This window comes from Aethalodelphis obliquidens, unplaced genomic scaffold (assembly GCF_003676395.1).
Source record: "Aethalodelphis obliquidens isolate GAN/ISIS:26980383/991018 unplaced genomic scaffold, ASM367639v1 scaffold106, whole genome shotgun sequence".
NCBI lineage: Eukaryota > Metazoa > Chordata > Mammalia > Artiodactyla > Delphinidae > Aethalodelphis > Aethalodelphis obliquidens.
This window is the reverse complement of record NW_020838050.1, coordinates 812,103-839,897: the sequence shown is the minus strand read 5'-3', so window position 1 is coordinate 839,897 and position 27,795 is coordinate 812,103.

Sequence of the window (27,795 nt, the reverse complement as noted above, 5' to 3'; positions counted from 1 at the left end):
AATCCTCAGAATGGGAGAAAATATTTGCAAATGGAGCAACTGACAAAGGATTAATCTCAAAAATACATAAGCAGCTCATGCAGCTCAATATCAAAAAAAAGAAACAATCCAATCCAAAATTGGGCAGAAGATCTAAAGAGACATTTCTCCAAAAAAGATATACAGATTGCTAACGGACATATGAAAGGATGTTCAACATCACTAATCATTAGAGAAATGCAAATCAAAACTACATTGAGGTATCACCTCACACTGGTCAGAATGACCATCCTCAAAAAATCTACAAACAATAAATGCTGAAGTGGGTGTGGAGAAAAGGGAACCCTCCTTTACTGTTGGTGGGAATGTAAATTGATACACCCACTATGGAAAACAGTATGGAGGTTCCTGAGAAAACTAAAAATAGAGCTACCATATGACCCAGAAATCCCACTACTGGGCATATAACCTGAGAAAACCATAATTCAAAAAGGGTTATGTACCAAAATATTCATTGCAGCTCTATTTACAATAGCCAGGACATGGAAGCAACCTAGGTGTCCATCAACAGATGAATGGATACAGAAGATGTGGCACATATATACAATGGAATATTACTCAGCAAAAAAAGAAAAGAAATTGAGTTTTTTGTAGTGAGTTGGATGGTTCTGGAGTCTGTCATACAGAGTGAAGGAAGTCAGAAAGAGAAAAAAAATACTGTATGCTAGCACAAATATATGGAAGCTTAAAAACAAAACAAAAAAAGGTTCTTAAGAATGTAGCGGCAGGAGAGGAATAAAGATGCAGTTTGTAGGGAATGGACTTGAGGACACAGGGATGGGGAAGTGTAAGCTGGGATAAAGTGAGAGAGTGGCATTGACATATATACACTCTCAAATGTAAAATTGATAGCTAGTGGGAAGCAGCTGCATAGCACTGTGAGATCAACTCTGTGCTTTGTGACCGCCTAGATGGGTGTGATAGGGAATATGGGAGGGAGACACAAGAAGAAGGGTATATGGGGATATACATATACATATACATGTAGCTGATTCACTTTGTTATACAGCAGAAACTAACACAACATTGCAAAGCAATTGTACTCCAATAAAGATGTTAAAAGAAAGGGTATATGCCATGAAATACTACTCAGCCATAAAAAAGATGAATCTTGCCATTTGCAACAACATGAATAAACCTTGAGGGTATTATGCTAAAGTGAAATAATTCGGACAGAGAAAGACAGTTTCTCTATGATTTCAGTTGCATATGGAATTTATTTTTAAATTAAAAAGTAAAATAACCACGGAAAAACAAATGAGAAAGAGAAGAGAGTGGTGTTTACCAGAGGGGAAGGGAGCTGTGGGGAGGCTTAAATAGAAAAAGGTGTCAACTGTATGGTGAAGGATTACAATTAAACTTATGGTGGTGAGCATGTTATAGTGTACACAGAAATTGAAATATAATGTTGCACACTTTAAACTTATATAATGTTTTAAACCAATGTTACTGCAATGAGTTTTAATTAAAAAATTAAAAGGGCAGAAGAAAATTTTTGGAGGGGATGAATATTTTTACAGTATAGAATGTGCTGATGCTTTCATGAGTGTATACTTATCTCCAAGCTACTTAAGCTTCATAGATTAAATATGTACAGCCATTTTTTACATCAATAGTATCCAGACAAAGTGGTTTTAAAAATATTAAATGAAAGCCCTAAATTTGGAAGCTTTATATTGCCACTTTTATTTTACTGTAATTCCACGTTAGCAACTTTTGATGATATAGAAATGCAATAGGTAACCTACTAAGGTAACTATGTAATCTTGGAAAAAATACATGGATGATTTTATCTCTGACTTAAGTAGGATCTTTCTCAGATGGTTTCAGATGAACAGCTGCCTTCTTGGCAAAACAAATGAATATAGAAAATATTGCCATCCAATCTTGGGCTTTTAATATTAAATACATATTCCTAATATGTATCACCTTCAACTACTGTAAAGTATATTACTGTTGAAGCTGAGGCTATATCTTTTTATAATTTAATTTTTATTTTATATTGGAGTATAGTTGATTTACAATATTGTGTTCATTTCAGGTATACAGCAAAGTGATTCAGTTATACATATACATATGTCTATTGTTTTTCACATTCTTTTACCATATAGGTTATTACAGAATACTGTGTACAGTTCCCTGTGCTATACAGTAGGTCTTTGTTGATTATCTATTTTTTTATATAGTAGTGTGTATATGTTAATCCCAAACTCCTAATTTATCCCTCAACCTCCCACATTTCCCCTTTGACAACCATAAATTTGTTTTCAAAGTCTGTGAGTCAGTTTCTGTTTTGTAAATAAGTTCATTTGTATCATTTTTTTAAGTTCCATATTTAAGTGATATTGTATGATATTTGTCTTTCTCTATGCAACTTACTTCACTTAGTATGATAATCTCTAGGTCCATCAATATTGCTGCAAATGACATTATTTTATTCTTTTTTATGGCTGAGTAATATTCCATTGTGTGTGTGTGTGTGTGTGTGTGTGTGTGTGTATGCTACATCTTCTTTATCCCTTCATCTGTTGATGGACATTTAGATTAGTTCCATGTCATGTCTTGGCTATTGTAAATAGTGCTGCCATGAACATTGGGGTGCATGTATCTTTTCAAATTATGGCTTTCTCTGGAAATATGATACAGCAATGCCCAGGAGTGGAATTGCTGGATCATATGGTAGCCCTATTTTAAGTTTTTTAGGGAACCTGCATACTGTTCCCATAGTGGTTGTACCAATTTACATTCCCCCAGCAGTGTACGATTGTTCTCTTTTCTCTTACCCTCTCCAGCTTTTACTATTTGTAGACTTGTTGATGATGACCATTCTGACCGATGTGGGGTGACACCTCATTGTAGTTTATTATTATTATTATCATTATTATTATTATATTATGTTTAATGTGGATATGCTTGATCTTTCCATGATATAAAATTATATATATAAACAGTTCACATAATAAAACTTAACCAATGTTATATATAAGCATATTATATCAATACACAATAATGACAAAATTGTTCTTAAATATTTAAATATCTAAGTTGCTGTGTCTACTGATTAGTGAAATACTTTGCCTTTAAATTCCTCAAACTCTAATAAACTATTTTTGAACACTTTTTAAAAATTTTATTTTATATTGGAGTATACTTGATTAACAATGTTGTTAGTTTCGGGTGTACAGCAAAGTGATTTGGTTATACATCTACATGTATCTTTTATTTTTCAAATTCTTTTCCCATTTAGGTTATTACAGAGTATTGAGCAGAGTTCCTGTGCTATGCAGTAGACCTTGTTGGTTATGTATTTTAAATATAACAGTGTGTACATGTCAACACCAAACTCTAAATCTATCCGTCCACACCACCCTTCCTCCCTGGTAACCATAAGTTTGTTCCCTAAGTCTGTGAGTCTGTTTCTGTTTTGTAAATAAGTTTGTTTGCATCATTCTTTTTCTCTTACACTCGGCATATAAGTGATATCATGTGTTATTTGTCTTTCTCTGTCTGACTCACTTCACTTAGTATGATAATCTCCAGGTCCATCCAGGTTGCTGCAAATGGCATTATTTCCTTCTGTTTAATGGCTGAGTAACATTCCATTGTATATATGTTCCATATCTTCTTCATCTGCTTTCTGTCAATGGATATTTAGTTTGCTTCCATGTCTTGGTTATTGTAAAGAGCACTGCAATGTCATTGTAGTTTTGACTTTTTTTTAAAGATTTTTTTTGATGTGGACCATTTTTAAAGTCTTTATTGAATTTGTTACAATATTGCTTCTGTTTTATATTTTGGCTTTTTAGCCTCAAGGCATGTGAGGTCTTAGCTCCCTGATCAGGGATCGAACTTGCACCTCCTGCATTGGAAGGTGAAGTCTTAAGCATGGGACTGCCAGGGAAGTCCCTATAGTTTTGGTTTTCATTTCTCTAATGATTAGCAATGTTGAGCATTTTCTCATGTGCTTTTTGACCATCTGTATGTCTTCTTTGGAAAAATTTCTGTTTAGATCTGCTGCCCATTATCTGATTGAGGTTTTTTTTATTATTATTATTGATCTGAATGAGCTCTTTGTATATTTTGGAGATTAACCTTTTGGTGGTCACATCTTTTGGAAACATTTTATCCCATTGTGTAGGTTGTCTTTTTGTTTGTTTATGGTTTCCTTAGTTGTGCAAAAGCTTTTAAGTTTAATCAGGTCCCATTTTTAAATTTTTTTTTAATTTTCATTACTCTAGGAAGTGTATCCAAAACAATATTGCTGTAATTTATGTCAAAGTGTATTCTGCCTGTTTTCCTCTAAGAGTTTTATAGTGTCTGGTCTTACTCTTAAGTCTTTAATCCATTTTGAGTTTTTTTTTTTTTTTGAGTTTACTTTTGTGTGTGGTGTTAGAGAATGTTCTAATTTCATTCTTTTACATGTAGATCTCCAGTTTTCCCAGCTCCACTTATTGAAGTGTCTGTCTTTTCTCCATTGTTTATTCTTGCCTCCATTGTCATAGATTAATTGACTATAGGTGCTAGGGTTTATTTCTGGGCTTTCTATCCTGTTCCATTGATCTATATTTCTGTTTCTGTGCCAGCACCATACTGTTTTGATGACTGTAGCTTTGTAGTATAGTCTGAAGTCAGGGAGCCTGATTCCTCCAGCTCCATTTTTCTTTCTCAGGATTGCTTTGGCTATTCAGGGTCTTTTGTGTTTCCATAAAAATTTTAAGATTTTTTGTTCTAGTTCTGTGAAAAATGCCATTCGTAATTTTATAGGGATTGTATTAAATCTGTAGATTGCCTTGGGTAGTATAGTCATTTTGACACTATTGAATCTTGCAATCCAAGAAGATGGTATATCTTTCTATCTGTTTGTGCCATCTTTGATTTCTTTCATCAGCATCTTATATTTTTTAGAGTACAGGTCTTTTGCCTCCTTAGGCATGTTTATTCCTAGGTATTTTATTCTTTTTGATACAATGGTAAATGGGATAGTTTCCTAAATTTCTCTTTCTGATCTTTTGTTGTTAGTGTTTAGAAAGGTAACAGATTTCTGTATATTAATTTGTATCCTGCAACTTTACCAAATTCATTGATGAGCTCTAGTAGCTTTCTGGTAGCATCTTTAGGATTTTCTATGTATAGTATCATGTCATCTGCAAACAGTTACTGTTTTGCTTCTTTTCCAATTTGGATTCTTTTATTTCTTTTTCTTCTTGGATTGCCATGGCTAGGACTTCCAAAACTATGTTGAATAAAAGTGGTGAGGGTGGACATCCTTGACTTGTTCCTGATCTTAGAGGAAATGCTTTCAGCTTTTCACTGTTGAGTATCATTTTAACTGTAGGTTTGTCATACATGGCCTTTATTTTGTTGAGGTAGGTTCTCTCTATGCCAACTTTCTGGAGGGTTTTTATCATATATGGGTGTTGAATTTTGTCCAAACATTTTTCTGCATCTATTGAAATGATCATATGTGTTTTTTTTGTTTTGTTTTGTTTGTTTTTTTTTTTTTTTTGCAGTATGCAGACCTCTCACTGTTGTGGTCTCTCCCATGTGGAGCACAGGCTCTGGACGCACAGGCTCAGTGGCCATGGCTCACGGGCCCAGATGCTCCATGGCATGTGGGATCTTCCCAGACCAGGGCACAAACCCGTGTCCCCTGCATCGGCAGGCAGACTCTCAACCACTGTGCCAACAGGGAGGCCCGATCATATGGTTTTTATTCTTCACTTTGTTAATGTGGTGTATCACATGAGTCCATACCTTTAAAATATCACGTAATAATATCTCATACTCACTAAACCAGTATCTCCAAACTGAAGTTTGTGGATCATCTCCAAAAAACCATCACCTCCAGAAGAAACCTTCGTGATGTTCTATGAAGTACATTTCCTCTTGGTCTCTCACACCTTCATCATACCATGAATAAATTATTTTTTAATCCTTTAAAATTCTTGCTGTGCAAACGAAATCTAATTTTACACAGAACTCTATAACAGACTGAGTGTTATTTACCTGCAGTGTAGAAAGTGCATTATAGGAAGTGCTGTCTGGCATTTGCTTTGTATCAATGGCTCTCAAATTTTAACAAGAACACAAATAAACTAGAGGTCTTCTTAACATGTATATTCTGATTTATTACATCTGGATGGAGCCTAAAATTCTGTGTTTTCAAAAAGCTCCCAAGTGATGCCATTGCTGCTGGTATGTGGACTTTAATTTGAGTAGGGAAGATTTATATTGCTAAAAAATCAAAAGAATGGGAAAATGTTGATGTTTTTATGTCTGGTGGTAGGTAGTTAAATGATCATTAAACTATTTCATCTACTATTTTGTATGTTTGAAGTTTTTCATAATAAAACGTTTTAAATCAAATTTTTGAAAATAAGATTTAAAAATTAGATGCACAGTATTAGGCCTAGAGTAGGCTCAATACATATCTTCAGTTGACTTACCACCTAATCAACAGCAATTTAAATGTAGAGCATAAATTTTACATCTTCTTGAATTGTAGCAGGACCTTAGAGATAGTCTGTTGATTGTGTGCAGTGTGACTGAGGGATTAGTGCTCTCAGAAGGATAATATCAGTTAAACTATTGTCCCACTAATACATAAATATTATAGCTTAAAAACTTTATTATCCTTAAAGGTTATATATTTATTTTATATGTCTACCTAGACAATAACTTATAGAGAACCATTGCACTATAACTTTTGCTTAACAATTATAGCACGGCCTTTTTCCATTATCACAGCCAATGAGTTGAGATCCACCAGTAACATCAGTTATGTTGCTCATTTGCAACTCATTTGTCTGACTGGCAAAAATGTCTCTAAGACACAGAAATTCATTGTAAAGTATTGTAATAAGGGTATATCCACTATTTAAATTTCTCAAAGTGTTATGACTAGAAAAATAAGATTTGAACAGTCAAACCTCACCTATTCCAAAGCATACAAGGTAAGGCCAGATTGACTAGTAGAACGCCTAAACAAAAGACATATTTTAAGAAATCTAGTTTTATTACTTTCAAGTACATAGTTTTTAAACTAGACCTTAAATATCTTGCCTACCCATAGTCCATAAAGAGCTCAATTTAATTAGTAGAATAGTTTTACTGATATAAATGGGTGTTTCTAAATGTTCGAGAGGGATTCAACAATTTATTCTCTTAAGTCATCTATATATGATTTCTGAAAGTTTGTGTAGTCTTTTAAATTTAAGCAGCTCTAAAAATAATGATATTACAAAACCTGGAAACTATAGTACAGCTCCAGGTAATCTAAATTAGTGGAAACCAAAAAAAGTGACTATTTTATATGACTAATGTATTTGGGCAATGTAAATATAGCTTTCAGTACTTCTCTCAATCTCTAAACTATATACTGGGTATGTTTTCCAAACTTCACTTTTCATATGTCTATGTTTGACATAGTATAGAAAAGTGTGCTTAAGATCCAAATGTTAAAAATGCAAATTTGTAGACTTAGACATTGACTCGTATTCTCTGAGCAGTGAAGGCCATAAAACTAAATTTTTAAATTTCTCCCCTCGTAATTCTATAGCACACAGTAGTTTGAGAATCCTTGAGTTCAACAGTGGCCAACAAGGAAAGGATCTACTGATGATATTTGTCAATTTGCTAACAGCTATGATTGGCTGTGTATTATGAGAGGAGAATATGGGTGGGAATTGTTAACCAATATAAGATAGGAGATTAGCTATGGATCAACATTTTTCTTTTCTGTCTCTGTGCTTTAATTATTATTGCTCCAAAAGACTATGCTATATGATGGTGACAAACATAAGCTAATATGTACAACATCACGTCCTCATATTGTTCTCTGCTTTCTCCACATGAGGGTCATATTAACTTCTCATCCTATATAATTCCTGACTGGAAAACAGAAATAAATGCATTAAATAAACTCTAAGTTTTTAAGATCTTCTGATTCATTATTATTATTAATTTATTTTTTCCAGCAAGTACCATTCTTAACAGTATTTTTAATGTGGAAATAGTATAGACTACTGAATAATAATTACTACTATCCTTAATAAGAGCTTTTACATTTCCATAATTAAAATATTTAAGATACCTTAAGTAATATTTTTATATTATTGCTAACAAGTGTGACTATGGAAAAAAGTATTCATGAATATAAGTGGTCTGTATGAAGTGCATGTCTATGAAATCTGAAAATACAAACTCATTTTCTCTCTTACTCATAAGCACTTATACTTTTTATGACTTAGAGATAGCTTCATTTCAACAAATTATTATAGGAACAAAAATGTTAAATAATTAATTGATTTTCTAACTATCATTTCCTATTTATTAGACATTAGCTCCAGATATGATCTTGGCTTCTTACACACATGAAAAAAATACAAAATATATCCTGAAGTAATAAAATTATCAGGAAACATTGAACAGAATAGTGGACTGAGAGACAGGAAAACCTAGATTTCAGTTGTTGCTCAGTCACTAGTTCTTTGGGCTTAAGTAAGTCACTTCTCTTTTTGAACATCAGTTTCGTTATCTGCATAATTCATTCAGTCAATGTTACTAAGAGCTAAATGTGTGTTAGTCAATGCACTGGTTGTTTTAGTTACAAAAATAGATTTGGTAAGCAGTGACATCAAATTAGTGTAGTAAAAAGAGCACTGGTTTTGGAGTGAGGTGACTGGTCCTTACTGCAACTTGAACTAGATAATTTCAAAGACCACTTCCAGTTCTAACATTCTAGTTTGTTGTCTGAAAGTGCTGTTCATACACATCTAGTACTATTCCCTGGGGAGGACTGACAGTTCCTATCTAGGACTTCTAAATAACCATAGATGCAAATGGAGTATGCAGCAGCCTAAGTAGTTTGATATCACAGATGCCAAGAAGGTACCCCCTTAGAAAATCTCTCTACAGCCCCAAACTAAGGTAGCCGTAATCTACTATTAGAAATGTATTGTTTGGTCTCTTTATAATACAAATACTCCTGGAAGTGGTAGGACTTCAACATTCACCTATAATCTATGGATGGTAAGTAAATCAGAGCTTTAGCTGTCAGCAGGTTTTTAATAATGCTGCGTGAAGAGCACAGAGTATTAAGAGCTGCAGAAATGGAAGCCTCTCTGAAAGGAAAAATGGAATACAAAACAAAGAATGATGTCATGAGAGAAAACTTTAGCCAACCTCCGAATTTTCTGAAAACCAAGACTTTAGCTTTTCCACAATCCTCATATAGAACAATCCAAAGAAATTTGGTTTAGGCTGCCATCTAGCTCTGTGGTACTGACTCCTTAAGAGGAGCAATAACTTTTCTTCTTTACTGGAGACTCATCTCAGAGGCTAAATACATTTTTTGTATAAGAAGCCATTGCAAGAACATGATTATATTTGAGTTTCCTGGCATTGAAGTTTGAAAAAAAGATATTAGTTCATAAGTGAACTTTTCTATAAAATACACTTTCTTGTTGGACTAAAGTTATAACAAAACTGAAGCAACTTTCAGCAGCCCTGAGAAAAAATAATTTTTCTTCATGAGAGCTTGTCTAGACAAACATAATATTTCAAGTTTATTTAATGATTGGTTAGAAATATTTCCTTTTATAGTTCCTCTGAAGTCTCCACTTTAGCTTCGATGGTCCAACTGTTAACATATATATATTTGGCAAATACAACCCTTAGTTATCATTGGGAAAATAGCTAAAAACAAAATCCCAGCAAAGAGAACATTTTTCAAACTAATAATCAAGATTATTAGGTTTTAATGTGAGAATAACATTCCTGATATATGAACTTGCAACAATATGCAATCAAGCTCTCTGTCATACGTCTCACTTAATATGAGTTTTTCTAATGAGAATAATTCTGTGTTCCATATCTCCAATCTACAAATCAATCCTCAAAAATATTTACAAAGTTTAAAAAGAAAATCTATTAAAATTAAAACCCAAAGAATCATCTTACAGTGCTAGCATGTCAATTTTAAAACACAAATTTTCTTTATGTGCAATATTTGAAATTCAATTATTTTTAAAGAATACATTCATTACAGTTATGTTTACCTCTTCTTCAATGTCCAAAGTTCCATTGGTAGAGTCAAAACTTTCACAAGTTTCCGTTGCAAGTAACCAATATTCTGTTCCAAATGCTACAAGAAACAGGATAACGCCAATAGCAACAATAATTCCTGCTAAGAGAGCAGTGATTCCAATCTTCATGTTAGAACTGGTAAATTTATTGCTCAAAATTATATGTAAAAGGAGTACTGAAATGATCAATTGCTAAGGCACAGCCTGTGGGTCTCAAGAGAAGGCACTATTTTAAGACTAGGATTAACATCTTTTGTGACTGGTCTAGGTTTCACTGGTCTGTGGGAGAAGAGCTATTAAAAGCAAATTACTTGATTCAATTAAGCTATTGGGCTATCCACAGACTTGCTCCAAAGTTTCCTACACACACAAAAAAATAGCCCCATTCCACAAATCTCTACCACACATACACACACACACACTCATACACATACACACACTTATCAATTTCGCAAAATAACTCTAGAAAATGGAGAGAGAAAAAAATATGTTATCAGCTTCTCTCTTCCATGTAAGTTTAGTTAGTGATATATATAGTGGAAATAGTGGCTACCTGGAGTGAAGATTACACATTATTGTGATTATTAAAACACTTAGAATAAATATTATTAAACAAGAAGAGTGTACATTTCCCTCCACAAATCATAATATTAAACACAGCACTTACAGACTAGTCTTGAAGATTCAACAGAGAGGCTATAAGCACTCCTTCATACAAAGGATATACAATTGTAAAATTTCACAATAAAATAAAAAGACTACCTTTTCTCTTGTCATGAATATCATGCTCTTGCTACTGGTTGGTGCAATAATTGGGCTAGACATGCACCAAGGAATGCTGGAAGTTATGATATATTTAATCAGATTTTAAGCACAATTAGGAAAGGAGACTTTATAGAAAGCCAGTGGGATCAGAGATCAGATTGTTTTAAAGAAGGTGGAAAAGTGTGTTTAAACTTGCTATTTACTTAATAGCTTATGACTTTGAACAGGTCTCTAAACATTTTTTTTCACTATTAAAATGGTAATAATAATAGTACCTAACATAAGTTTGTTGTTAAGATATAACACACATAAAGCATCTAATTCCTGGTACCTCGTAAGTAAACAATCCATCTTTTTTTAATAGTCCTTTGTAAATAGTCCTGTGTGAGACCTCTGTATATGGAAAAGAAGCATTGCCCTTAAATAACCTATGATTAATAAGGAACATAAGATATCGACATATGAGTCAAATAAAAATAATATAGGATATATTATTAATTGATAATATTATTAGCTGAGAGAAAAGATAGATCTTTGAATACACTATTTGTTAAGTACTGTGTGATATTTTATGGAGAATAAAATGTTATATTATGATCTGGTCCTTAACATTAGGGAAGTTAATCGTAGCTGGGTTTATTACTCTCACACACAAGCAAAATGTGATATATGGTTCAAGGAATGTTATCAGGGCTCAGAGAAACAAGAAGGATTTGGACAGGTGGCCAGGATAGGAGTGACAGGAGAAGGGACTTGGAGAGGCTGTCCCAGGAAGATGGACTTTGTCAACTGCCCTGTAGGGCTTTCTACCTGGCCTGATCCCTCATAGTTTATAAATAAAAGAATGCAACCCTCCCCAAAACCTTCAGGCTGGGTGGCTGAAAGCATTATTCTTTAACTGAGTGAAAGGCAGCTGGGAAAGGCACACAAAGAAAAGAGAATCCAAGTATTTTTCTTTTGGCAAAGTCCCTACTATTATACCAAGAAAAGAAAGCAAGTTGGGATCAGACTTTACACTTATGTTTTGAGAAGAACATCACTATCAGCATTAAAGGAAAAGATTGCTATGAACATTTTCTTTGACTCTAGTCTCAAGGGTATCTTCAAGCATTAAGTAGCCCTGTGTAAAGCTAATTTACTTATTGGTACAAAGGTTTATAAATCAACTGTGGACTCAAATCTTGTGTAGGTGACCATATGCTGTCACATGAAAGTTTTCCATTAGCTTTTATAAAAATAAGTTGTATTGGTGACAAATAGCTGATAACTAAAATAAGGATATGCAGAGTATGTAACTGGTAGTATTTGAAGAATAATATAGATCTGACTTCTCTCCAGTTTTAGAAGCCAAGGACTATGCTGTTAAAGTTAAAATAGTAACCGTTATCTTAACCACTAAATATTTAGGAAGTTAAGCACCCACATGAACTATGAATTACACATTCAGGTTCTCATTTATACTACTGCAAAGGGGATAGCTACCTCTTGTCAAAATTCATTTTACAACCCATTAACTTCCCTCAATTTGTATATATCTTCAAAATTGCTAATATTGCATGAGGATCCCTCATGTGAAAGAAGATGCTATCAATATTTAAAGAAACATGGGAAAAGATCTTGTCTAATTAGATACCAACATATTGCAAGTAAATGATTTCTTGAGATTAAATGCAAAATTACATGTGTAATGTATGGTTACTAAGCAACCACATCATAAAATATGATTTTAACTATTTCAGTTCAATCAGGTTATCTGACATACTTTTGAGAAAAAAAGCTTTCTAAATTATTATCACTTTTACATAATTATAAAGAAAATATTATCATTTTGTTATTGACATTATCTTCCAAGTAAGAAATAATACAATTATCCAAATGTAAAGCTGAATTATATGTGGTTACAGACCTTGATAGAACATATTTTTTCTTTACAACATTAAGATACTTGAAAACTATTTAACTTGTGTGTTTTGTGTTCACTTTTGAAAAATTATCAGAGATCAGTTTTAAATATTGATGCTAAATCCTAATATCTAATGAAACACTGGTAAAAATAAATGTTCCTTACATTGATTAATTACTGATTATTTTCTTATTTAATATTAAGTACTGATTTTAAAACTGTTTTCCTAAATTTATAAGACAGAAAAGGCTAAGTATGCTTCATTTTCTATATGCAATATGTCCAATTTCAGTCAAAATTTGGCACTGTTAATATTACGGGTTTTTTTGTTTGTTTGTTTGTTTTGTGGTACGCGGGCCTCTCACTGTTGTGGCCTCTCCCGTTGCGGAGCACAGGCTCCAGACGCGCAGGCTCAGCGGACATGGCTCACAGGCCTAGTCACTCTGCAGCATGTGGGATCTTCCCTGACCAGGGCACGAACCCGTGTCCCCTGCATTGGCAGGTGGACTCTCAACCACTGCACCACCAGGGAAACCCATTATTACGTTTTTTATGTGTCATATAAATTTTTAAATAGTTAGAGATTCTCCATTACTGTTTCACTATCTTACTGAAAACACAGTGGTATGTGTGAAGATAAAATACTTGAGGTGCCACCAACAAATAACAGCTAGATTCTTTTCTATAGCTATAAAGAAACCTATTTCCAGTTTGTAATATAAGAAATGGAATTACAATTGTAATGTGAAACTTTTCAATTCATTATCCTACCATTCTTCACAGTATCCTCTGCCAAAGAATGAATAACTGAGATTTCACATTTTCCTGAATGTTATCAAATAGTTTATTATATGGTACTATAAACACTCAAATATCACTTATTGTGTTTTTAATTTAAATATAGTTGATTTACAATATCATATTAGTTTCACATGTTCAGTAGAGTGATTCAGTATTTTTGCAGATTATACTCTATTATGTTAGTAAAAGATAATGCCTCTAATTCCCTGTGCTATATAGTATATACTTGTTGCTTATCTATTTTATACAAGTATTTTGTATCTCTCTTAACCCTATACCCCTAATTTGTCCCTCCCCCCTTTCTTCTCCCCTTTGGTAACCACAAGTTTGTTTTCTATATTCTGTGAGTCTGTTTCTGTTTTGCATATACATTCATTTTAATTATTTTTAGATTCCACATGTAAGTGATACCATACAGTACTTGTCCTTCTCTGTCTGACTTATTTCACTAAGCGTAATATTCTCTAGGTCCATCCACACTGCTGCAAGTGGCAGGATTTCCTTCTTTTTCATGGCTGAGTAATATTCCCTTGTATATGTATACCACTTTTCTTAACTCAATGTCTGCTGATGAGTACTTGGATTGTTTTCATGTCTTGGCTATTGTAAATTGTGTTGCTATGAACATTGGAGTGAAGATATCTTTTCAAATTAGACTTTTCATTTTTTCTGGATAAATACCCAGAAGCGGAATTGCTGGAACACATGGTAGTTCTATTTTTAGTTTTTTGAGGACCTCCATACTGTTTGCTGTAGTGGCTGCACCAATTTTCATTCCTACCAACAGTGTATGAGAGTTCCTTTTTCTCTACATCTTCTCCAACATTTGTTATTTGTAGACTTTTTGATGATAGCCATTCTGACAGGTGTGAGGTGATATGTCATTGCTGTTTTGATTTGCATTTCTCTAATAATTAGTGAGGTTGAGCACATTTTCATGTGCCTATTGGCCATCTGTATGTCTTCTCTGGAGAAATGTCTATTTAAGTCTTCCGACCATTTTTAGTTTTTTTTTTTTTTTTTTTTTTTTACTATTCAGTTATATGAGCTGTTTATATATTTTGGATGTTAACCCCTTGTAAGTCATATCATTTGCAAATATTTTCTCTCATTCTGTTGGTTGTCTTTTCATGTTGTTGATGGTTTCCTTTGCTGTGCAAAATCTTTTAAGTTTAATTAGGTCCCAGTTTTTTTATCTTTGCTTTTATTTCTTTTAACTTATGAGTTTGATCCAAAAACAATGTTGCTATGATTTATGTGAAAGTGTGTTCTATGTTCCCTTCTAAGAGTTTTATGATTTCCAATCTCACATTTAGTCTTGAGCAAATATCACTTACTGCTAAGTTTTCTTTGCATTATATAGGGTTGAAAAATATTTTAATCTCATTGGGAGCTGTTGAGTTTTGCATTTCTTTATTAAACATCTATAGAAAAAAAACTATTCCATCTTCAAATATCTTGGTCCCAGTCAAATACATACACTATTTCTTTGTGTAGGTAGAAAGAAAAGGCATACTTTTGAAAATAAAATTCCTATCTCTAAAGTAAGTTTTCTTTTATTTCAAAATCATCTTATTAGCAATCATAAAACACTCACCAAAAGAAGCTGGGTCAGTCAGTGGACAACTGGAAATCTGATTCACAAAACACAAGAAAAATAGGTAGAGAGGTAATAAAATGTATTGTCCAGTTCATAACTAATTGTACAAAGGAATATGAGATAATTTAAATCAAGACCCCATAACTAAAATTAACTTAAGCAAAACTCTTTTGTAAAAGGTAAATCCTAGCTGATACAGAATATCCCTTGTCTTAAAAGAACTATGTTTTTTTCATTGTAAGGGATAACATGAGCATGACATGAACAAGATACCAGAATACAAAATAGAAGCTTTTGTTCTGCCCCCATAGAAACACCTATTTAACAATGATATATGGGCCAAATTATATTTATGAGAGATCCAGAAACCAGTTAAGAAATCACAGTGAGCCAGATGACTGCAAATTCATAACAGACACGTTTTAATGAGTAAGAAGAAATACTTTATTTTCACTCAGCCCCTCCATCAAGCCAAAACAGTTTGGCAGTAGGAGAAATTGCTTAGACCCATGAATTTTCTGTCAGAATGAAAGAGTGGGGCATGATTTAAATGGCCCAGATTTTCAGTGTGTTGCTTGAGTAGTTAATTATTGTCAGGTCTTACATGAAGCACTGATGGAACTGGCATACTTCAGATGCCAGAAGTCAATTAAGAACAAAGGAGAATTTTTGGATTGGGTTGTTCGTTTTTTTGTTATTGAGCTGCATGAGCTGCTTGTAAATTTTGGAGATTAATCTTTTGTCAGTTGCTTCATTTGCAAATATTTTCTCTGATTCTGAGGGTTGCCTTTTGGTCTTGTTTATGGTTTCCTTTGCTGTGCAAAAGCTTTGAAGTTTCATTAGGTCCCATTTGTTTATTTTTGTTTTTATTTCCATTTCTCTAGGAGGTGGGTCAGAAAGGATCTTGCTGTGATTTATGTCATAGAGCATTCTGCCTATGTTTTCCCCTAAGAGTTTGATAGTTTCTGGCCTTACATTTAGGTCTTTAATCCATTTTGAGCTTATTTTTGTGTATGGTGTTAGGGAGTGATCTAATCTCATACGTTTACATGTACCTGTCCAGTTTTCCCAGCACCACTTATTGAAGAGGCTGTCCTTTCTCCACTGTACATTCCTGCCACCTTTATCAAAGATAAGGTGTCCATATGTGCATGGAATGCTCAACATCATTAATCATTAGAGAAATGCAAATCAAAACTACAATGAGATATCATCTCACACCAATCAGAATGGCCATCATCAAAAAATCTAGAAACAATAAATGCTGGAGAGAGTGTGGAGCAAAGGGAACACTCTTGCATTGCTGGTGGGAATGTGAATTGGTTCAACCACTATGGAGAACAGTATGGAGGTTCCTTAAAAACTACAAATAGAACTACCATATGACCCAGCAATCCCACTACTGGGCATATACCCTGAGAAAACCAAAATTCAAAAAGAGTCATGTACCAAAATGTTCATTGCAGCTCTATTTACAATAGCCCGGAGATGGAAACAACCTAAGAGCCCATCATTGGATGAATGGATAAAGAAGATGTGGCACATATATACAATGGGATATTACTCAGCCATAAAAAGAAACGAAATTGAGCTATTTGTAATGAGGTGGATAGACCTAAAGTCTGTCATACAGAGTGAAGTAAGTCAGAAAGAAAAAGACAAATACTGTATGTTAACACATATATATGGAATTTAAGAAAAAAAATGTCATGAAGAACCTAGGGGTAAGACAGGAATAAAGACACAGACCTACTAGAGAATGGACTTGAGGATATGGGGAGGGGGAAGGGTAAGCTGTGACAAAGTGAGAGAGTGGCATGGACATATATACACTACCAAACGTAAAATAGATAGCTAGTGGGAAGCAGCTGCATAGCACAGGGAGATCAGCTCGGTGCTTTGTGACCACCTAGAGGGGTGGGATAGGGAGGGTGGGAGGGAGGGAGACACAAGAGGGAAGAGATATGGGAACATATGTATATGTATAACTGATTCACTTTGTTATAAAGCAGAAACTAACACACCATTGTAAAGCAATTATACCCCAATAAAGATGTTAAAAAAAAAGATATAGTGCAGGAAAAAACACTGTATTGTTAAAGGAAGTCATAACCCTTTCATATAGTCAAAACTGAGGAAAGGACAATGAGTACCTTCCCTGTATTAGGGTCAATCTATTGAGTCTTACAATGCTACAGTAGAGAAGTTTGTCCTGAAGCCTCCAAGCCAGAAAATACATTAAACAAACTTATAATTCAGGATTTCCATAACCCCTCTTGAAAACTAATCCATGGTTAGGACATAATCCTAGTATATTCTATATTCAATTTATTCAAAACAGTTTTACTGAGTGCTACAGGCATGAATGGCTTACTACTTATTTCATTCTTAGTAATAAAGCATAATCATTAAGGGTAAAATCTTTGCAGTAAGATGGACCTAAAACTAATCTAGACCTTTCATCCTAACCCTTCTAATGTACCACCTCTGTGACTCAGGGCCAGTTATAAGAGAACATTGTTTTGCCAATAAGACTGGGACTGAGAGTTGGTCAGTTAAATTAAAAAAAAAAAAACAAAAAAACTATGATCAAAGCAGGATATATATATATATATTTTTTGTTTGTTTTGTTTTGTTTTGTTTTGTTTTTGCGGTGTTCGGGCCTCTCACTGTTGTGGCCTCTCGCGTTGCGGAGCACAGGCTCCAGACGCGCAGGCTCAGCGGCCATGGCTCACGAACCCTGCCGCTCTGCGGCATGTGGGATCTTCCCAGACCGGGGCACGAACCCGCGTTCCAGGCATCGGCAGGCAGACTCTCAAACACTGCACCACCAGGGAAGCCCAGGAAATATATTTTGAAATTATATTTTAAATGTTTTCTTCCATCTTATTTTAAATAAATAAATGTAAATTCCGTTTTCATTCTTTATCATAAAAAAAACACAAATATCTGTTAGGGAAATGCTAAGAGAATATTTCTCTGCATTTAGTTATGCTGCAATTTATTCCTTACCACTATATTGAAGTTCTTCTATAGTGCTTAAGAAATCCCTATTTACCTGTGTCATATTTAAGTTTGAGTTAACCTGTAATAGAAAGAAGAGATTAATGGTTTCTGAATAACAACTGAGCATTAAGGAGACTCTCATAAGCAATTATATGTCTGAGATTATTTGCTTCATAGGGTGGTTTCTGAGTAATAATTCAAGCTTAAAAATCCAGTTAAACAATAAATAAGTATTGAATCACTACTATGTGACTAGAGGGAAATGTAGTATTGAGAATACTAAACTAGAAAAAATAAATTATATGTCCAGTCTTAGTTTGATTACATATAACCTTAGGTAAGTAACTTTAGTGACTTGAGATCTATTTTATGAATCTGTGAATTGATATAAAAACAGATGTTTGACCTGTCTCATAGGAAAAAAGTAGTAAAATTTGTTGTGTATGTGCTTTCTGAATTGTAATATATGAGGAATAATTTTTATGAAGTATCCACATTTTAAGAAAAACATAAGAATTAAAGGATAGTCACAACAAAATTTAGAATGATCTCGTGGAATCAGGAATAAAAACAGATGTTTGACCTGTCTCATAGGAAAAAAGTAGTAAAATTTGTTGTGTATGTGCTTTCTGAATTGTAATATATGAGGAATAATTTTTATGAAGTATCCACATTTTAAGAAAAACATTAGAATTAAAGGATAGTCACAACAAAATTTAGAATGATCTCGTGGAATCAGGTGACCTATCACAAATTGTCTTATAGCAGTTATAAGAAGTTTGGGCTGCTATAACAAAATACCATATACTGGGTGGCTTAAACAGCAAACATTTATTTCTCACCATTCTAGAGGCTAGAAATCCAAGATTGGGGTGTCAGCATTGTCATGTTCTAGGTGAAGGTCCTCTTCTTGGTTACAGAAAGACATCTTCTTGCCATATCCTCGCATGGCAGAAAGCAGAGCATGGGAAAGCTATTTCTCTCATGTTTCTTTTTATAAGCACACTAAATCTTTCATGAAGACTCCACACTTAGGACCTAATTACTTCCCAAAGTCCCCATCTCCAAATACCATCCCATTAGGGATTAAAGTTTCGACATATGGATTTTGGGGGAATGCACAAGTGATATATTTTGGGTTAAGAATGTGGGAAGGTAAATGTGGAGCACGTTGCTCTTTAGCCAGTGAAATGTGGGGTCATAATGGAATTAATTATGAATAAAATGAAGAGCTCATAAATAAGCTTTTATATATATGGGTAAATGATTTTGACAAGGATGCCAAGACCATTCAATGGGGAAAGAACAGTCTCTTCAACAAATGATGATGTGAAAACTGGATATCCAAAGGCAAAAGAATAAAGTTGGATCCTTACCTTACACCATATACAAAAATTATGTCAAAATAAATTAAAGACCTAAATGTAAGAGCTAAAACTGTAAAACTCTTACAAAAAATAGGGGAAAAGTTTCACGACATTGGACTTGGCAATGCTTTCTTGGACATGACTCCAAAAGCAATGGCAGAAAAATAAAAATAGACAAATTAGATTGAATAAAAATTTTGTGCATCAAAAGATACAATCAACAGAGTGAAAGTAAACCTATGAAATGAGAGAAAATATTTGCAAATGATATATATGGTAGGGGGATAATATTCAGAATATATACAGAACTCTAACAACTTAACAATAACAAAAAAAACCAAACAAATAACCCAGTAAAAAATGGGTAAGGGACTTGGATAGACATTTTTCTATAGAATATATACAAATAGCTGCCTATCATATAAAAAGAAGCTCAATGGTACTAATCATTATGCAAATCAAAGCCACAATGAGATATCACCTCACATGCATTTGGATGGTTACCATAAAAAAATAAAAAAAAGAAGCACACAGAAAATAACAAGTATTGGCGAGGATGTTGATAAATTCTAATTGTTGTGCACAAATGGTGGGAATGTAAAATGATGTATCCAGTATGGAAAACAGTATGGTGGTTTCTCAAAAAATTTAAAAAATACAATTCCCGTATGATTCAGCAATTCCAAATCTGGGTATATATAAGAAAAATTGAAAGTAAGGTCTTGAAGAGATATTTGCACACTCATGTTCATGGCAGCATTATTCACAAGCCAAAAGTTGGAAGCAACCCAAGTATCCATTAGTGGATGAATGAATGAACAAAACGTGGTATATACATAAAATGGAATATCGTTCAGGTTTAAAAAGAAAGGAAATTATGACACGTTACAGCATGGATGAAACTTGAGGACATTATGCTAAATGAAATAAGTCAGGCACAAAAGAAAAATACTGCATGACCCTACTTTTAAGAGATATATAGAGTAGTCAAATTCATAGAAACAGAATAGAAAGGTGGCTGTTAGGGGTTGGGAGGAGTAGGAAATTGGGAGTTTTTGTATAATATGTATAGTTTCAGTTTTGCAAGATGAAAAATTTTGAAGATTAGCTGCACAGTGATGTGAATACTTAAAACTACTAAGCTGTATAATTAAAAATCGTTAAGGTGGTAAATTTTATGTTACATGTATTTTACCACAATTAAAAGAACTAATTATTAATTAGTACAGAGAAGGTAGAGAGGCATAACAGAGGTTACTGATGTTCATTCAACTTGGAGACGTTTGGAGAGTTTTCCTAGTATACCACTATTTTTTTTTATCAATAGTCCAATTTATATGGTTGATTTCTTTTGGAAAGTGTGATCCAAGCAAAAATGCATCAAAGGCTTGGGTATCAGGCTGATTCCAGTAGTATAAGTTTAATTTGGCCTAGGGTAAAAGGTTTTGAGGGATCATGATTTGATAGATTTAGCATGTAATAGTTGTCTGAAGTAATTTAAGTACTTTATCATACCAGTGGGCTGGATAAAAAGGTACCTTACAAACTCTGAAATAATGAAATAGTTTAGTGTTCTGGGAATGGGGATATAATAAACCTCAAGTGATATTATTAAATAAAATAGCATGATTGTTTCAAATGAAAAGTATAAAAATATGGCTGCATTAGTCAAGCATATTATTTAAAAATTAAATTTAAGGTTTATTCTGAATATATTTTACGTAAATTTAGCTAGATGCTCAAATTAGGGGTCTTTCTGTTCTTTCTGAGACAAAGAAAGGGGTCTGAAAATTCCTTCCAGATGACATGTTTATACTCCTTTGAAGAAGAGTTAATCTGGCAAAATAAGGGCAAATTTGGACTCATGAAGAATCCTCAATTTCAAAATTAGATGATATCTTCTCATTTTCTTTTTCTTCAACTACCCAATTATTTTTTGGTTTTACATCTTTATTGGAGTATAATTGGTTTACAATGGCTTGTTAGTTTCTGCTTTATAACAAAGTGAATCAGTTATACATATACATATGTTCCCATATCTCTTCCCTCTTGTGTCTCCCTCCCTCCCATACTCCCTATCCCACCCCTCCAGGCAGTCACAAAGCACCGAGCTGATCTCCCTGTGCTATGCGGCTGCTTCCCACTAGCTATATACCTTACGTTTGTTAGTGTATATATGTCCATGCCTCTCTCTCGCTTTGTCACAGTTTACCCTTCCAACTCCCCATATCCTCAAGTCTATTCTCTAGTAGGTCTCTGTCTTTATTCCTGTCTTACCCCTAGGTTTTTCATATTTTTTTCTTAAATTCCATATATATGTGTTAGCATATGGTATTTGTCTTTCTCTTTCTGACTTACTTCACTCTATATGACAGACTCTAGGTCTATCCACCTCATTACAAATAGCTCAATTTCGTTTCTTTTTATGGCTGAGTAATATTCCATTGTATATATGTGCCACATCTTCTTTATCCATTCATCTGATGATGGACACTTAGGTTGTTTCCATCTCTGGGCTATTGTAAATAGAGCTGCAGTGAACGCTTTGGTACATGACTCTTTTTGAATTATGGTTTTCTCAGGGTATATGCCCAGTAGTGGGATTGCTGGATCATATGGTAGTTCTATTTGTAGTTTTTAAGGAACCTCCATACTGTTATCCATAGTGGCTGTACCAATTCACATTCCCACCAGCAGTGCAACAGTGCTCCCTTTTCTCAACACCCTCTCCAGCATTTATTGTTTCTAGATTTTTTTTTCATTTTAACATCTTTATTGGAGTATAATTGCTTTACAATGGTATGTTAGCTTCAGCTTCACAACAAAGTGAATCAGTTATACATAAACATATGTTCCCATATCTCTTCCCTCTTGAGTCTCCCTCCCTCCCATTCTCCCTATCCCACCCCTCCAGGCGGTCACAAAGCACCGAGCTGATCTCCCTGTACTATGCGGCTGCTTCCCACTAGCTATATACCTTACGTTTGGTAGTGTATATATGTCCATGCCTCTCTCTCGCTTTGTCACAGTTTTCCCTTCCCCCTCCCCATAGCCTCAAGTCCATTCTCTAGTAAGTCTGTGTCTTTATTCCTGTTTCACCCCTAGGTTTTTCATGACATTTTCTTTTCTTAAATTCCATATATATGTGTTAGCATACGGTATTTGTCTCTCTCTTTCTGACTTACTTCACTCTGTATGACAGACTCTAGGTCTGTCCACCTCATTACAAATAGCTCAATTTCATTTCTTTTTATGGCTGAGTAATATTCCATTGTATATATTTGCCACATCTTCTTTATCCATTCATCCGATGATGGGCACTTAGGTTGTTTCCATCTCTGGGCTATTGTAAATAGAGCTGCAATGAACATTTTGGTACATGACTCTTTTTGATTTTGGTTTCCTCAGGGTATATGCCCAGTAGTGGGATTGCTGGGTCATATGGTAGTTCTATTTGTAGTTTTTTAAGGAACCTCCATACTGTTCTCCATAGTGGCTCAAACAATTCACATTCCCACCAGCAGTGCAAGAGTGTTCCCTTTTCTCCACACCCTCTCCAGCATTTATTGTTTCTAGATATTTTGATGATGGCCATTCTGACTGGTGTGAGATGATATCTCATTGTAGTTTTGATTTGCATTTCTCTAATGATTAATTATGTTGAGCATTCTTTCATGTGTTTGTTGGAAGCCTGTATATCTTCTTTGGAGAAATGTCTATATAGGTCTTTGGCCCATTTTTGGATTGGGTTGTTTGTTTTTTTGTTATTGAGCTGCGTGAGCTGTTTAAAATTCTGGAGAATAATCCTTTGTCAGTTGTTTCATGTGCAAATATTTTCTCCCATTCTGAGGGTTGTCTTTTGGTCTTGTTTATGGTTTCCTTTGCTGTGCAAAAGCTTTGAAGTTTCATTAGGTTCCATTTGTTTATTTTTGTTTTTATTTCCATTTCTCTAGGAAGTGGGTCAAAAAGGATCTTGCTGTGATTTATGTCATAGAGTGTTCTGCCTATGTTTTCCTCTAAGAGTTTGATAGTTTCTGGCCTTATCTTTAGGTCTTTAATCCATTTTCAGCTTATTTTTGTGTATGGGGTTAGGGAGTGATCTAATATCATACTTTTACATGCACCTATCTAGTTTTCACAGCACCACTTACTGAAGAGTCTGTCCTTTCTCCACTGTACATTCCTGTCTCCTTTATCAAGGATAAGGTGACCATATGTGCATGGGTTTATCTCTGGGCTTTCTATCCTGTTACATTGGTCTATCTTTCTGTTTTTGTGCCAGTACCATACTGTCTTGATTACTGTCACTTTGTAGTATAGTCTGAAGTCAGGGACCCTGATTCCTCCAGCTCCGTTTTTCATTCTCAAGATTGCTTTGGCTATTCGGGGTCTTTTGTGTTTCCATAAAAATTGTGACATTTTTTGTTCTACTTCTGTGAAAAATGCCAGTGGTAGTTTGATAGGGATTGCACTGAATCTGTAGATTGCTTTGGATAGTAGAGTCATTTTCACACTGTTGATTCTTCCAGTCCAAGAACATGGTATATCTCTCCATCTATTTGTATTTTCCTTCATTTCTTTCATCAGTGTCATAATTTTCTGCATACAGGTCTTTTGTCTCCTTAGGTAGGTTTATTCCTAGTTATTTTTTTCTTTTTGTTTCAATGGTAAATGGGAATGTTTTCTTGATTTCACTTTCAGATTTTTCATCATTAGTGTATAGGAATGCCAGAGATTTCTGTGCATTAATTTTGTATCCTGCTACTTTACCAATTCATTGATTAGCTCTAGTAGTTTTCTGGTAGCATCTTTAGGATTCTCTATGTATAGTATCATGTCATCTGCAAACAGTGACAGCTTTAGTTCTTCTTTTCTGGTTTGGATTCCTTTTATTTCTTTCTCAAACTCTTCCAAAATATAGCAGAGGGAGGAACACTCCCAAACTCTTTCTACAAGGCCACCATCACCCTGATACCAAAACCAGACAGGGATGTCACAAAGAAAGAAAACTACAGGCCAATATCACTGATGAACATAGATGCAAAAATCCTCAACAAAATACTAGCAAACAGAATTCAACAACACATTAAAAGGATCATACACCATGATCAAGTGGGTTTTATTCCAGGAATGCAAGGATTCTTCAATATACACAAATTAATCAACATGATACATCATATTAACAAATTGAAGGATAAAAACCGTATGACCATCTCAATAGATGAAGAGAAAGCTTTTGACAAAATTCACCACCCACTTATGATAAAAACCCTGTAGAAAGTAGACATAGAGGGAACTTTCCTCAACATAATAAAAGCCAAATATGACAAACCCATAGCCAACATCATCCTCAATGGTGAAAAACTGAAAGCATTTCCCCTAAGATCAGGAACAAGACAAGGTAGCCCACCCTCACCACTCTTATTCAACATAGTTTTGTAAGTTTTAGTGACAGCAATCAGAGAAGAAAAGGAAATAAATGGTACCCAATTATTTTCTCTTGGGAATATATACTGATAGGAAAATGAACAGCAATATATAGAAACGTTAGTCTGATAAATTTTATATACTCTTCACAGAGAAAAAATTAATGGTATGTCTGATATTTGACACATTAAATAATTTGAAGAAAAGTAATTAGAATTCTATGACCAATAATATATTAATATTTGTCTATGGAAATATTCTGGAGAATGCCAATTTCATTAATATTAAAATGGTTTATATAACAAGCTTCTCTTTCTTAAACCTCTGTAGATGTGATAGCCCAGAGCATCAGATTCTGGTTGAAAATCTTTAAGAAAACTAAAGCTTCTGCATCTATATCTATGAAGTCTGTATTTATATTTAATGTGGTTCATTTAATATAATAATTTGTTGGCTTGTGCATCTGGCCTTTTAGAACTATCGATGATGCCAACCATTGCCTTATTTCTAAAAACAAATCTCTGCTAAGAAAAAGATTCTGAAGGGTGAAACTGAGCAAACTCTCCCAGCAAAATTTCAGTCATGTGTACATTGCCTTCTCTTGTTTTGCTTGGCATCAAGAAGATTAATTATATTCTGTTTAGTCAAATTATTCTTCAATTGTTGGCTTGATTTTCATTCCAGATTCTGAGCTTGTCACAGATCATACTTATTAATTCACTTCTATGTAATTCAGAGATGCTTTTAAGGAATAAGAAATACATTTTGGCAAACTTGTTCTTGGATATCTTTGTACTATTAATCTTTATTTTGAGAAATAATATTTTTGTTTTGCATTTTCTTATCAATTAATAAATAAGGAATGAAAATGCCAGTGAAGAACACAGTTTTAATAAATTACATACTGCATTAATAATTTTGTTAGCAGTTTTCATGAGTAAAATAACTCATTTTCTCTTTCCTTTCTAGAAAGATATCTATTTTTCATCACATGATGGTTCTGAAATAATGGCTAAATGTTTCCAGTCATTAAGTAAGTTTGCAATATTATAACTATAGATGTTGTCACCTCCTAATATTTTCACTGTGGTGACATTGACCATATATTTCCCTCACATACAATGTGAGGTATGTTCAGGTGCATGTTTCCAGTTCCCAGCAGTTCCCTCAATAATTGATCATTTTGTTAAAAATGTAATCTATGAGGACTTATGAGAGTACTCTATCAAATTAATTGATGAAAGTCTAGCTTTTCTTCATAACTGAAGGTTTCAAAATATTTAATGTAAAAATTAGAAGTCAGTATTCTCTCTGGCTACTTATGTGAATTTATATATGCACATATCAGTTTTATAAGTAACTTGGAAATAGTGGGTTTTGTTTGTTTGTTTGTTTGTTTGTTAGAAATTCTACCAATACTTGGCAGAACTTAATCATGTTTGTATCATGAAAATATTAACTGCATGGTGCTTCTCCCAAACCGATTTGACTAAAACAATTAAATTCTCTAACTGTCTAGAGCCTTAGTAATGATAAATGAGCGGTGACCCTGCCATTAGTGGGTTTTATTTTGGGTTCTTTTATGCTAAATTTAGTCCATTTATTTCCCTATTCATGTCAGCCCATTCTAATCTGGTTGAGAAATATGCATATGTTTAACTGATTTAAGTTCACTTATTGAGTTAACTCAGTTAACTGAATCCAAGATCATAGCCTTGGTCCCATGTGGGTCTATTAGTTTCACTCTCATTCCCTGTTGAAAAATGCATCCTGAACTATGGTCAGCTGTTTCACCCTGTAGTGATTCCCAAATAAAGGGTAAAATATGACTGTATTTAACTGGTAAGTTTTCAATCTTATAACTATGAATATTGTTGTAAGCCATTGGTCACAAAGGGAAATAACAACTGTGAATAAATCAGTGTAAAATCAATGTTATTGAGAGTGCTTTGTTAGAATGCCTTCGTGTAAAGGGGAGGATAACATTTATATGTTTCATGAACATGGATGAAAGGAAACAAACTATTTTACCTATAGTATTTGGATCCTAACAGCAAATGTGCTCACAAGAAATATTATTTTGCCCAATTTAAGAGTTATAGTTTTAGTCAATATTCTGCTTGGATGTGTTTACTATTCAATGACTGGTCAATACAGTTAATAAAATATGTTTCATCTAAAGTAGTGGCTTAGGTATTATGTGAATCTTGCATTATTATGCAGGATTTGGGAATAAGTTTGAAAATCTTCTCTGTCTCATGTGACATTAGTCAATTATTCATAAGTTCAGAGAGGGTGCCATTTCGTTTCTTTGATAGAAGTCTGAGAAACAAAATGGATTTGTGTTCGCTGAAATTTTGATGGTTGTGTACTATTACAGAGGACAGTTTATTCCCCCCTGCTTGATTGTGTTTATACCTAGATTGTTTTTTCCCAAAGTGGGAAAACATGACAAAGTGCATAAGTCAATGGATACTTTATCTTGGTCAGTCAGATGGTTGTTTTTTTTGTTTGTTTGTTTGTGTGTTTTTTTTGCTTTTATCTTAAAAAAATATTTCTTGCCATCTGGTCAGTTAAACAGCTGTATATCTGTTCCTTGCATATTAGAAATCTCAGACATATTGCTGAATTTGAAAATAAATGGCTCATGATATTCATTATTCTTCTTCTCTTCAAAACAGTAAATAAGAGAGATCAAAAAGCAATTGGTGAATATTAACCTTGTTTTCCTCACCTGCTATGTGAGGAGACTCAGGAAGTTTCACTTCTTTGTCATCTGACTTTTTTTTTTTCATTTTTGCC